The sequence below is a fragment of the Protopterus annectens genome, chromosome 2.part1 (assembly GCF_019279795.1).
Source record: "Protopterus annectens isolate FY-2018-M chromosome 2.part1, PAN1.0, whole genome shotgun sequence".
In the NCBI taxonomy this organism is placed as follows: Eukaryota; Metazoa; Chordata; order Ceratodontiformes; family Protopteridae; genus Protopterus; species Protopterus annectens.
The window spans coordinates 776,082,185-776,096,922 of record NC_056729.1 but is presented as its reverse complement, the minus strand read 5'-3'; the positions used below and the strand labels follow the sequence as shown (position 1 = coordinate 776,096,922).

Sequence of the window (14,738 nt, the reverse complement as noted above, 5' to 3'; positions counted from 1 at the left end):
TCTGAGAGTCTTTGTGGCCCTGTGGGCACCTACCCATGTCACAACTGTAGGGAATGTAGATATACTGACTCTTCTAGAAGTATACATTTTACGCATATTCAGAAAATAACTAGTATAGGCAGGTTTAAATGAAAAGTTGCGGTATAGTTTACTTAGCTTCTTGTACCACCTGCCATAATGTTTATGTAGGCAAAACCATTAGGGCACTTTATAAGAGAATTTATGAGCATTGCTTAGCAATCAAAAACAAAGATTTGAACAATGCCTTAGCCAAGCATGCTACTGAATGTACAAATTTTTAAGAAATTTGTCTTTTTTTGTTTTAGATTCTATTAATGTATTACCTTACGTGTCTGGGTTTAACAATGCTTTAGAAATTAGAGAACTAAGATGCCAAGCATTTTTAAAGGCTGACAAGTCACCCGGGGTTAAATGGTACTTTAAATGTCAAATGTCTTTTAAATGACAGGTACCATTATTAAATTATGCATCTTAAAACATTTTTCAATACTGCTATGATTTTTAGCAATGTATCTTTAAAATTTAGAGTGTGTCTATACATATTGTTTTGATTGGATAATTAATTAATGACTGTGTATTTAAAGTGTTGGACATGAGATTGTTGTCCAATTTGGATGAAGTCTGTTGCATTAAATTGAATGAAAGCGCTAAACTATTTACATTGGTGTTGGCAGTGATTTATTAGCTTCATTTTTTATGTTTTCTTTTCTCAAGTTTTTTAAGCTTCTAAAGTTGGTGGTGTTTGTCTAATTTTAGTTTTACATTTTTCCCATCTCTGGGACTTGTGAATGGCTGCCACTACTGTGAATTGTGGATCTACCATGCATCAAACCACAGTTTCGCCACCAAATTGTAACTCGGATGACAATCTTAACGTTAGCACTTATAGTGTATCTGAAGACTTTAGTACTGTTACTAACAGTCTGAATATAGCAATGCAGAAGGCGCAACTGCTATTAGACAGAACTGCTGCAGCTTCAAATTCATATAATTTTCCTGTTTCTACAGTCGTTTCTATCTTACAAAACAGGAAGTCTTTGGCTAGCAGTTCTGGTAGTGACTCTACAGTGATAGCGAGAGTCAAAAATAATCACGGTGAAGGTTTTGTTAACTGTGATTTCATCCTTTTGCTTGTGTTGGGAGTTTCATCAATAATATGCCTATTTTTAGTGGCACTACTGGACTTGAAGCAAAGGCGCCAAAGTGTAAGTCTAACATTTTTAATTTAGAAAAAAATTTGTTCAAACTATGTTCATTGGAATATGACAACTTTTAATTACAGACTTGCATTGAGTGCAAACAAATGCTGTTTGGGTTAAGATGTTACCATTTTCCCAACGGAATTGCACATTCGGACATTATTTTTTCAAAGCTTGTTGAATTGTATAACAACACTGGGGTAGAAGCTTTGAAAATATTGGTGAAGCATAACATAGCAAAAATTAATGTGTTAAAACAAGAAATTAATGAATTGAATGACTATTTTGAACAATGTTAATTTTGGAGCATTATATGATGGTACTGAAGCTAAGTTACAGAGACATGCTGCTAGTTTGATTAATAGAAAAAACTGGCGCACGATTCTTTGTCTTATGCCAACAATTCAGCATATTTGTTAAATTCTAAAACAGCTGTATTAACTGTTGACAATGCTAGAAATAACCAACTAGATGTTAACAATGCTAGAGTTGCTAATAATAATAACAATGTTACTAGTTTGGACAATAACAATGTGCATAATGTTAGTGTTGTTAACAATCCAGGAGAAGGCACTAGTACCAGCATTTATCATGGTTCAAGTAATTCTTTTCATCTAACGTCACCAGACGGGAACAACAATGGGATGAAGTCCAAAGGGAAAGAGAATGTAGGGAACAGAAAGAAGTGGAAATATCGCAAGAGATAGTTTCCATTAGTAAAATCTATAATCTGAGTGATTTGGAACTGACTGATGTACAACAAATGGTACTAGAAAAAGTTTTTTTTCCTTTGTTCCCTCAATCAAAGCACCACTAATAGATACAATTTTGGATTTTAAACTGTATGTTAGAAAATTTAATTTATGTTATGCTTTTGATGGGGTGGAATTTGGATCTAATACAAAACGTAAAAAAACTAGTACTATTAACCCTAGGTTAACCCTTACATTAAATGTTTTTAATGAACTCTGTGAAAATGACATTAGATTTATTTGTAATAATTACAGAAAAGTGAATGACAACAGTAGAAAAGTTCATTTTGACAAGAGTGAATTCAATTCTTTGAAAAATCTGAGACATAACCAGCAATATTGGTTTACGAAAGCTGATAAAGGGAATGGGCTAGTTATTATGAAGGTGTCTGACTCTAAAACACATATAAAAAGTTTATTAAATGACAAAAAGAATTATCAGTTAGTAAATATATGGTTAGAAGGAGTTTTATAACTATTGATAACAGATTGATGGATTTGCTTAACAAGAATTATATTAATTTGGCTACCTATGAATTTCTTGTCATTGAGAAACCCATGCTAGGATTTCTGTTCAGAATATTGAAAATCCACAAGGATACAGCTAACCCTCTTTTTCATCACTGCATACATCTATTGATCAGACTATGGGCATAGAGTTTGTTAAAAAATTTTTAACTAGATACACTACATTTGGAGAGGTTATGGTTCACTCCATTTGTTTATTGTTAGAATTGGTACTGAAAAATAACTTCTTTATTTTTGATGGAAAGATATACACTCAGACCTGTGGGGTAGCTATGGGAGGTAGCCAATTTGGTTCTAAGTTGGTGGGAATTGTCTCATTTGACTAAACTGGACAGATTTAAAACATGTCTCTATGTATCAAAGATACATAGATGATTTGTTTTTTTTTATTTGGAATGAGTCTGCTGATGAGTTATACAAGCAGACTCATATCAGATCAAGAGACTTTTATTTCTGAAACAAACACATTGGTTTTCATGTTTGTTCAAAAAGGTTATCCAGCTGAGAAGTTGAAAGCTATACAAGAATAAATTATCACTGTAAGAATGGAGAAATTCTCACCAATTTTAACCAGTGGGTTCACCTCAAAATTAGTAATTTAGAAGATAATAAAATGGATTGTGCCTTTCCTATTCCAAATTGTTTAGATTCTCAAAATATCAAACAGGCAATTTCTAACAATTGGAAGGTGATTTCAGGTAACAGAGACCTAGCTAGAGTGTTAGGTGATCATCCTACTTTCAATTATAAAAAGTAGCTAGTGTGAAGTCCATTTTAGAGCTAGGAGAATACAAATCATCTGAGAGTCTTTGTGGCCCTGTAGGCACCTACCCATGTCACAACTGTAGGCAATGCAGATATATTGACTCTTCTAGAAGTATACATTTTACGTACATTCAGAAAATGGCAACTAGTAAAGGCAGGTTTAATTGCAAACTTTGTGGTATCTTAGCTTCTTGTACCACCTGCCATCATTTTTATGTAGGCAAAACCATTACGGCACTTTATAAGAGAATTTATGAGCATTGCTTAGCAATCAAAAACAAAGATTTGAACAATGCCTTAGCAAAGCATGCTATTGAATGCACAAATTTTAAGAAATTTGTCTTTTTTGTTTTAGACTCTATTAATGTATTACCTTACGTGTCTGGGTTTAACAATGCTTTAGAAATTAGAGAACTAAGATGCCAAGCATTTTTAAATGCTGACAAGTCAACCTGGGTTAAATGGTACTTTGAATGTTAAATGTCTTTTAAATAACAGGTATCATTATTAAATTATGCATCTTAAAACATTTTTCAATACTGCTATGATTTTTAGCAATGCCATCTTTAAAATTCAAAGTGTGTGTCTACACATATGGTTTTGATTGGACAATTAAATAATGATTCTGTATTTAAAGTGTTGGATTTGAGATTGTTGTCCATTTCTGATGAAGTTCGATGCATTAAATCGAATGAAAGCGCTAAACTATTTACATTGGCATTGGCAGTGATTTATTTGTTTCATTTTCACGTTTTCTTTTCTCAAGTTTTTTAATCGTGAAAAGTTGGTGGTGTTTGTCTAAAAAAGGAAATGTGCTATATAGTTAGCTTGCTAACACAGTGGAACAACCAGCTCTTTAAAAACAATAGTATCTTGATAGGAACTTCTACATACAGAAAACAATTCACCAGCAGTTAGCTGCCACATAAACTGATCCTCTCCCCTTTTTAAATGCAAAGGCAGAACCAGAAGATAATCAGTTTCACTTCGCTCCAAACAAAGTTCATAAAACAGGAACGTATTTTCTTTCATTTTTATATAAACAGTTTATACTGGATAACAATATCAACATAACATGATGCAGGTTTTTTTAAATTAAAGTTATGCACTTATAAATACAGAGTCTTGGTGCCCCCTCTGTCCTTTGCTACTTTTGGGTTAGCCACCATGAGATGGATCTGATACATCTAAAACTTTCAAGTTTCTCCAGTGGTCAAGCATGCCCTCTCCAATAATGCTTAGTGCTTAGGCTACTCCTCAGATCAAGTCTACCCCAGAACAGACTAAAAAACACTCTCAAGGGAAGAAAGAATCCTACCTGGTAACAACAATGTGAAAAGGCATTAGGTTAGGTGAATCAGAAACCTCCAGAAGAAAACGGCATGTGACAATTTGGAAAGGGGAAGGAGGGAGGATTGTTGAGATGTATGGAGGAGGACAACATGGATCTATAATTATGCTAAGTACATAACTTTCGCATCCTATACTGTCCCCTCAGTCCATCTTGACTTATGGGACAGAGTCCCCCAGCTAGCAGAAATCCTGTGTGGTTTCATGGCAGAATATCCTTGGGAATGGTGGAACAGAAAGCTGCTCTGGAACTTGAGATAAGATTCAGCTTCTAATGTTTGACAATGGTGTGTATTGTAGACCGCAAAGCTACTGCACAAATCCTCCACCAATGAACTGCTGAGAAAGCCAGCCCTGGTGAAATTTTCTTTATGTTTAATTGAAAGGGGCAAGCCCGCTGAATTATAAATAAAACAGATGCACTATGACAGCCATCTGGACATAGTGAATTTAGAGATCATCTTTTTTTTTTAAACACTTTTATTAAATTATCACTTGTGACATAGGCAAACTTACTTTTACACAAAAGTAATAAACATATTAACAAGTTCACCTTTACAAACATTACACATCACATATACATTTCTATAATGAAACCATTACACAAACTGTTTAGTTCTTGCTTTCTCTTAAACCTCATTCCTCCTCCAAAACATTTTTCTACATGTATTATTCCCACAATATCCATTTTTTCTATACAATTTACTCCTACCCTTTTCTAAAGATCCCACCTCCTCTTTTGATTTTTTTTTATATCTTGTTATAATATTCACTAACTCAAGTATGGTTGGTTTAGACTGAGTTCCGTTTTCTAGTAGTTGTTTCTTTGGCAGCCACCACAGGAATTCAATTTAAAAAGATCTTACTATGTCTAGGCAATTCAGATCTTGTGTCCCAGCTCAAAAAAAAAAATCTCCTTAGTTACATTCATTCGCTAACCCCATATTCCTGACAGGGTATTCTGTACGGAATCTTTAAAGCCTGCCAGCATATGCTCCCAGTTACCGTTATCTTCCCCATTACACATCCAATGTTTGCTATCTACCTCAGGAAAACATTCAGCCTGCCAGCATATGCTCCCAGTTACCGTTATCTTCCCATTACACATCCAATGTTTGCTATCTACCTCAGGAAAACATTCAGCCTGCCAGCATATGCTCCCAGTTACCGTTATCTTCCCCATTACACATCCAATGTTTGCTATCTACCTCAGGAAAACATTCAGCCTGCCAGCATATGCTCCCAGTTACCGTTATCTTCCCCATTACACATCCAATGTTTGCTATCCACCTCAGGAAAACATTCAGCCTGCCAGCATATGCTCCCAGTTACCGTTATCTTCCCCATTACACATCCAATGTTTGCTATCTACCTCAGGAAAACATTCAGCCTGCCAGCATATGCTCCCAGTTACCGTTATCTTCCCCATTACACATCCAATGTTTGCTATCTACCTCAGGAAAACATTCAGCCTGCCAGCATATGCTCCCAGTTACCGTTATCTTCCCCATTACACATCCAATGTTTGCTATCTACCTCAGGAAAACATTCAGCCTGCCAGCATATGCTCCCAGTTACCGTTATCTTCCCCATTACACATCCAATGTTTGCTATCTACCTCAGGAAAACATTCAGCCTGCCAGCATATGCTCCCAGTTACCGTTATCTTCCCCATTACACATCCAATGTTTGCTATCTACTTCAGGAAAACATTCTTTGCAGACTGCTCTGTGTATAATACTACCTATGCAAACACTTCCAAGCAAAAATCCTAAATCTTCCAGAATGTGTTGCATACCTGGAAGCTATACATATGTCCTCCCATTGTTTGATATGCTCTACTGATTTCCCCTTCAAAAGCAGCTTCTTTTCTAGAGTCAAATACAATCTCAACCAGTGCAGGTTGTTCATTTAGGATTCCCATATCCCAGTCTCTTTGCTTATACTGTGACATCAATCCCTGATAGAGAAAGCAATCTGTAGTCTGCAATCCAAATATCTTCTTGGCATCTTCCCATTTACTATCTTTCCCTCTCTAAATAACTGTTCCCAATACATTGGTTCCTTTGCTAGCTTCCTTCAGTAACTTCCAGCCCCCTCTTGCTTATTCTGTATATGGCTAATTGCAGTCATCCCTATTTGTAGAATATCATCTCTCTCCATTCCTGTGTTGGATTAGTTCTCAGTATACTTTCTGCTACTTTATGAATATAATATTCTGTATGACTGTTATCTCTCCTTAAGGATCTGTGTCCAAAATCTCACTCCTTCCTTACTTCTCGAATTGCCCCCTGTCTCATCATCATCGTCATCATCATCCCTTTTCACATTTGAATTGCATCTTTCTGCTTGTGTTATGTATAAGAGCATTAACTGTGTAGCTCTAAAATATCCATTAAAATAAGGTAATCTTAAATCTCTTTGCTCTATTAGAAGGATCAATGTATTCCACTTGATTCATGCCCTTTTCCCCTTCCAGATAAAATTCTTCAGCTCTTTATTAGTTACTATCCACATCTTCTCCTCTGGTTGATAAAAATATCCTGACTTGTGTATAAAACTAAAAGGACTAAAATCTGTTTACTGCTTTTTATCATACTATCCATATACATAGTAAGAACTTGCAATTTCTCAGTTTCTATTATTATCTTTTGTTTAGTTTCTTCCCACAGCCACACTGCCATAACATAATCCTTTTTTAGTCCATACTCCTAAATACTTCATTTTAACATGTCCCCTTAAATATGGGTATTGCTGAAGTAATTCATGTATGGGTACATAGTTTACAGCTACAGCCTTTGTTTTATCTTCATTAATTTTAAATCCAGAAAAAAACAAAGCTATATCAAAATGTTCCACAACACTGAGATGTCCTTTTATTGTTTTTGTCAGGTAGAAAATAAAACCATCTGCAAATAAATCCAACTTTTCCTGAATATCATACCAATTATATCCTTGTCCCTTACTCTTTTTTTTTTTTTGCCAATGGTTCTAAATATAACACAAATAAAGGGGAAAGAGAACCCAGCCTGGCTCCTCCTTAACAGAGAGGAACCCTCCCACTTTGATTTTTCCTTCTGATCCCCCATGTAAACTCCAAATTAAAATTATTATATCAGAAAATGCAAATGCTTCCATTGCTCTACTTTTAAAATCTCACATTACTCTGTAGAATGTTTTCTCTCCATCACAACCCATCAACAACAGCTGCATTTTTAACATTCTGCTTTCCTCTGGATCATCACTGGTAACCTAAAGAATCATTGTGAGAAAAAAAGGATGGGGATACAAGCAGGATATGAAGGGAAAGCAGGGTACCGCCACATTAACTGTAATCAATGCACAATTACTTTTACAGATGAGGTCTTAATTTTGGAGAATGGGGAGAAATACTTGGAAATAGCAGCTCAGGGCAACTGTGGAACACGTGGGGTAGTATACCTACACATTTGCTCTGGCTGTAAGGCTTTTTACTTAGGGAAGACTGAAAGATCCTTTACATAAGAGAATTTAGTAGCACTGTTATGGTGCATCTAGGGAGAACAGGAACAAAACTCTTTCTAAACAGTTTAGTATGTGGTTTGTGAACAAAAATCAAGTTTACCATTAGAGAGAGAACAGCCAGAGATCCCAAGGTGGAAGGCAATGGGAAACTTTACTGGAATACATGGAAATGATGTGGCAAATGAAAATGGATGCTAACAGTCCTCCAGGTCTTAATGAACATCTTAAAATTCTTCCTGTACTAAAAATGTGTTCAGCTAAATTATAGATTGTACTGCCATGAACTGACATTTTATTATACACCTAATAAATAATTTATAATGTGTGGATCGGGTCATGGGAACTGTATTACGTGATTTGTGTTGAATTAATAGCTGGGTTTACTTTTACAGATTTATAGGTACTGCAATCATAAAAGTTAATGTACTTAATACAACACAAAAGTTTCATATACAGATTTTTTTTAAATATGTTTTTTAGAATATAATTTTCATTATATTTTTATTATTATACATTTTCATAAAATATTTGGTAAGATTAACATTTTATACTTTATGTATTAATTTGTTTTTGTGGAACAAAAATACACTTGCTGGAGACAGTTTAAAGGTGCTTTTGTGCCTTTAAGAATCAGTCATGTGATGCACTCAAGCCTTTTTAAACAGGGGAAAGGACCTTTGACTATAATTCTGATAATGTCAAGCACACAGTCTGGTTGAGAACATTTTTTTACAGTCTATATTGTATGTATGAGAGTAATAATTGTAATAAAGAAAAATTGTGTTTACTTGGTCCTGGTGGTTGTTCCTGATATTCCCAGACATTGCTAAAATGTAATAGGTTTAGTGCATTTAGTTTCCAATGGCTGGCTTCTATTTCTTGGATTATTTGAAAATGCTACCTTCAATACATCCATGTGGCACACCTTGCTTCCATCCCGCAAATGCCAACAAATTTGCAAAACGTTGAAGTATATCCCCAGGTTATGAAACTAAGATACCTAGAAGCTTTAGAATGTTCATCTCTTCATCAAAAGCCACGTTACTGTCAACCACTGTGTTTTTTGAATGTTCTCCTACAGCAGACTCAGATAAATAATAGCTTTATTTTCTGACTTTGTCATGTATCACAGACCACTAGATGTTATAGAGAAAGAGAGTCTTCTGCAAAATAATAATGTTCTTATCGTCCCGCTGATGGAATATATGCTTTACTTCACTTCTACCATTGGTATAGCTGGTTGGAAAATTTAGTACTGAAGACTATATAACACAACTGCGTGTAGTACTTTGTGAAAAGAAAAAAAAAACTTCTTGTTTTTACATAACACAGCTTTTTTCTCAATGGTTAATGATAAAAAAAGTTATGTACTCACCATAAGGTTCAATCTGTGTTGTCCATTTTCATTCTTCAACTGTTGGGTTTGGATCTGACCCTCTGATCTGACTCAGCTGCTTTTTACAGCTTGTGGAACACTGAAAGCTCTCAAGCTCCTCTCTTACCCATAATGCACCAGTCCCCTACCATATCTTGGATCTTATTTGCAGACTTTCAGTGAATATAGAAAAGAACAAATATCAGTATCTGGAGCTCAAACAAATGAACACTGGTTCCTCTAGCATCTTCTGATCCTTCCAGAAGTCTGGTAGGGGTTGCAGGGAGGGAAGTTGCATAAGAATGAAAAGGGAAGGGAAGCTGTCGAGGATACTGTGTCGAACACAGCTCTGACAAACTCTAACATCTGAGTTGGTTCTTGCTGAGATTTGCTGTGACTGATACTAATTCCAAGGTGGGAGCATAGAAGAGGTCATGAGCCAGTCAACCAGTTAAGGAAACACCCAGAATCCTTGCAGTCTCAAGAGAGCTGCTACCACTGCCATGCACTTGGTGAACACTCTGGGGGCTGTGGTGAGACCAAAGGGCAGAGCTCTGAACTGGCAATGACTGGCTCTCAACTGAAAGCACAGGTATCCTCTGGATCGCTTGTTCATTTTTATATGATAGTACACATCCTGAAGACCTACTGAGCACATCCAGTTGTCCTTGTGCAGGAAAGGCAGAATGGACTGAACCATGACCATCTGGAACTTTGTGCACTGAACTAATTTCTTCTGATTGCTGAGATCCAAAATTAGTCTCCAGTCCCCTGTTTTCTTTGGCACTAAAAAGAACATTGAGTAAGTTCTCGACCCTTTCCGGTCTGGTGGGACCTCTTGGATGGCTCTTTTTCTAGCAGCTTTTTTATTTCTAGTGCTGCTGTTTTCCTCTGTCTGGGTGGAACATCAGGAATTTTATTCATTGTTGGGTGTGGGGGTGTAAAGGTATTTTTATACAACCTCTGGAAATAATCCTCTGCACCCATGAATCTTTCGTGATATCTAACCAGGCTCTCTGGTGCAGGGACAAATGACCCCCCTTCCCAACTACCTCCAAAAGTGGACAATTGGACCTCGTTTCAGGAGCACTGGTAGGATATGTCAGAGACATTATCTCTGGACCCTTGGTTTTGTGGGCCTCCTCTGCCGCGCAGACAGCGTCCTCTGTTAGGAGTTTGCCCCCTGCCCCTGAGGGAGCTATCTCCAAGTGGATCATTTTTATTATTTTTTTTATTTATTTTACATTTGTTGATCGGGCTAGTCTAACTGGATATATGTCCATTTTCAGTAGAGGCCCGGGGAGATAAGCTCAGAGGAAGCAAAATACAATTATTTATACAAAAGATTAATTTGTATGTTAAACATTGCAGGTACAGAACAGGGAATAATCACAGAGGTCATTTGTTCATACCATAGTGCTAAATATACAGATACAATTAGTACAATACAAATGTAGTTGCAATACAACATGTAAAAAGATAGCAGCTGAGTTAGACAATATATTAGTAAACAAGGTGACAAAGAAAAAAAAGTAGGAGCTGTAATATTCAGTAGAAGAGTAAAACTAGTCTCCTTAATGAAATTATGAGGATGTGAGTAAAAATATCTAGAAAGGTCTAGGTCAACTGTTTCTAAGAAAAGGAACAAGAATACTGAGAAGAGGAGAGTAGGTAGATCAAAGTAAGAGAGCTAGTAGATCAGTCAGGTTTAGTACAGGGGCACAACCAGTGTGTTCTGAGGAAAGGTTTCAGTTTGTTTTTAAAGAGTGATATAGAGGGAACAGACAAAGGTCTTTAGATTGTTGTAGGGGATAATGAGGGTAGATAGTATAGTGCTACTGGTAGGATGGCAAAGGGTTTTGTGGGCAATGGTAAGTTGGTGGAATTTAAACTGATTTTGTAATTCAAGCCATCCTAGTTGATTTAGGTTAATACAATGGTGGGTTCTGAAAGGGTTACCTGTAGCGAATCTGGCTATGCTATTGTAGGCGTTTTCCATTTTATTAAGGTTGTTTTTAGAGAGATTAGTATATATGGGTGAGGCATAGAGGAGAGCAGAAATTAGATGAGTGTGAGCAATAGTTATTCTTACTGCAGGAGAGAGAAAGGGTTTGATCCTGTAGAGAGAGCCCAGTTTTCTATTAACAGATTTTAAAGTATTGTTAATATGGGTGTCAAAGTTAAGGTTGTTATCTATGGTGATACCTAGTAGTTTGGTATTTGGTTCTGGAGATATGGGAGTACTGTTATTGGATGTTACTGTGAAGTCTATCGAGAGGGACTTACAAGTAGGAGTGAAAAGGAGGAGTTTAGTTTTTTTGGGGGTTTAAAAGGAGACAGCGTCGAGTAAATCATTGTTCAACTGTGTTAAAGACCTTTTGGGTAAGGGAGTGAAGTTCAGATATTGATGTGGCTGAGCATATGAGTGTCGAATCATCTGCATATTGTATGCATGTAGCTTGGGGGATTGCTAGGTGAAGGTCGTTGATAAATATAGAAAATAGGAGAGGTCCTAATATGGACCCTTGAGGGACCCCTATGTTTACGGGCAGATGGGTAGATAGAATGTTATGCCAAAGCATGACCTTTTGTCCAGATAGGACTGAAACCATTTTATAGCTAATGCATCTAGTGACAGAGATTTGAGGATATTTATAAGTATCTGGTGATTTACCATATCGAATGCCTTAGACAGATCTATAAACAGTGCAGAGGAAAGCATATTGAGGTTGCAGTTTTTGTTGATACAGTCAGTGAAGGAAGGGAGGGCAGTAGTAGTGCTGTGGGAAGGTTTGAAACCATGTTGAGAGTTGGAAAGTAAGTTATTTTGGATTAGGTGGTCTAGCAATTGTTTATGGATGCATTTTTCCATGATCTTTGCTAGGGGAGACAGTAGGGCAATGGGATGGTGACTGGACAGTTCAGTGGAGTTTCCTCCCTTATGAAGGGGGATAATATGGGAGACCTTCCATATTCTATGGATGTGTGCTTTCACTGAAGGTTCTATTGATAAGAATGGAAATGAGGTAGGCAATAGATTTGGCTGCCTTTTGTAGGTATTCTGTGGGTAGTTGGTCTGCTGAAGGAGTGCATGGTTTCAGTTTTTGGATAAGGGAAGAATATATGTAGCTGGGACTGGCTGGAAGAGAAATGGAGGGGCTGGGTTAGTGATAGAGTTGAATATAGGTAAGTCCTGAGTGGATAACTGACTGGCAAGGGTTTGAATGGCCTCAGTGAAAAAGGTATTAATGGCATTAGAAGTCTGCTTGGGATTCTCTTGGTCTGTGCCTTGTGGGTTTGGTGTGATGGATTGACCTGGGTGCAATAATTGATTAATACTTGCTCAGAACTTTTGTGGTTGATTATGGTGGGTCTGCTGGAATTGTATGTAGTAGTTTCTTTTTGTCAGACAGTACAGCTTTTTTAGTTTCGTTTCTTAATTGCCTGAAGTTTTGTTGATCTACTGGGTTTTTAGTTAAGCGAGATTTATTCCTATATTTATTTCTGAGTTTGATGTTTTGCCTGGTTTCTTTTGAAAGCCATGGGGCAGATTTAGTTCTCATTCTTATAGAGCGTGTTGGTGCATGGTGGTCAAGTATGGCTAGGAAGTTAGAATTAAAGTAATTAACAGCTTCCGCCAGTAGGAGGTATTTTAAGGGAGACCAGTTACATGCTCTAAATTCCCTTTAGAAGAGATTGGGGTTGAAGTTTTTCTTGGTTCTAACTGTCCTGGATATGGCTGGGTTAGGTAGATTGGTTTTAAGCCTGATGATGTAGGTTAGTGAGTGGTCACTTACATCATCAGGGAGGGTTCCAGAATCATATGTCTGGAGATGATTATTTATGAGAATCCAATCTAAGGTACTTTCTTTCTTATTAGTCTTGTTTATCCTGGTAGGGAAGGTAATGGTTTGTGAAAAACCAAAAAGTTTAATATGGCTTGTAGGGTGGGTACTGCTACAACACTTCCAATCAATGCTAAATTCACCTAGGATTATGGTTTCTTGAGGTAAATTTTGGGACAGCCAACAGAGGATATTCTCTACTGTGGCAATGTTATTACCGGGAAGAAGATAGGTACAGATAATATAAATGGATTTGAATTTGTTAAGTTGAAGCTTGGTAAAAGAATTTCAGTGGTGGAGTCTTGAGGTGGTTTATAGTCAAAGGTAGTAATCTGTAGCCCAGATTTTAAAAGGATAGCTACACCAACACCCTTTTTGGTTGTACGGTCAAGTCGCAAAATATTATAACCAGGTGGGATGACGTCATTGTCTTTAGTTGCAGGTTTTAACCAAGTTTCTGTTAAACAAAGAATGTCAAAGGAGTAAACTTCCTGGAGAGCATGGAGTTGTGCAACTTTGTTAAGGCTACTTATGTTGAGGTGAGCTAATAAGAGTGCGTTAGGTGGTTTAGTAAAGGAATGGACAGGATAAGGGTTGGGGTTGTGGAGTTGAGTGGTAGTCGCAGTTATTGGGCCTGGGTTTGGGTGAATGTACACCATCTTTTAAAGAAAGGCGTAGTGTTTAAAATCTAAGACTTGGGAACTTACTATATAGAGTTAGGGACTTTCTGGGATTGGGAGAGTCATATCTAATGTTGTATCAGTGGATGAAGATGGCATTAATCCTCTTAATATCAATTTATTTTTCCAGTCAATAAGGGCCTATTGGATTAATGCTCTTATATATGTCACATACAGTACTTAAATGGGGAAGGCCTAAGCAAAATATACACGAGTCATGTGTATCTGACAGAGGCATCTTATGGCCACTGGCCTTACATCTTTTAAAACCTGAGGGTTTTTCTGATATTCTTTATGCAAATATTAGCCAAAGAAAAAACAAAAGGAAAGATAATTTTTTTTAAATTTAAATGCTTGAAGGAATACTAGCATTGGTAAGTAAAACAAAAAATTACCTAAAGGGAAAAAATTACAAACAATGGTAATTAAAAAAGATATACTAAAAGTATAATAAGGTCAAGAGAGGTTAAAGTTAACAGGAGTAAAAAATATGAACACAGAAAGTTAAAAAAGGTAAATTTTTATATTACTCATGAAACACTAACTAAACTTGGCAGTTAATAGCGACCAACATGCGAAAAGGAAAGTGGCAAACAAGATCTGAGTTATGGTAGGGGACTAGTGCATTATGGGTAAAAGAGGAGTTCGGGAGCTTTCAGTGTTACACGAGCTGTAAAAAGTGGCAGAGTCAGATCAGATGGTGAGATCTGAACCCAACA

At 36.6% G+C, this 14,738-nt stretch overlaps 1 protein-coding gene across 1 annotated transcript in view; it reads right to left on the bottom strand.

The window, feature by feature from the left end:
- EXOC1 (exocyst complex component 1) overlaps nt 1-14,738 on the bottom strand; it is a 1,123,278-nt gene that overhangs the window by 280,725 nt on the left and 827,815 nt on the right. The window lies entirely within an intron of this gene.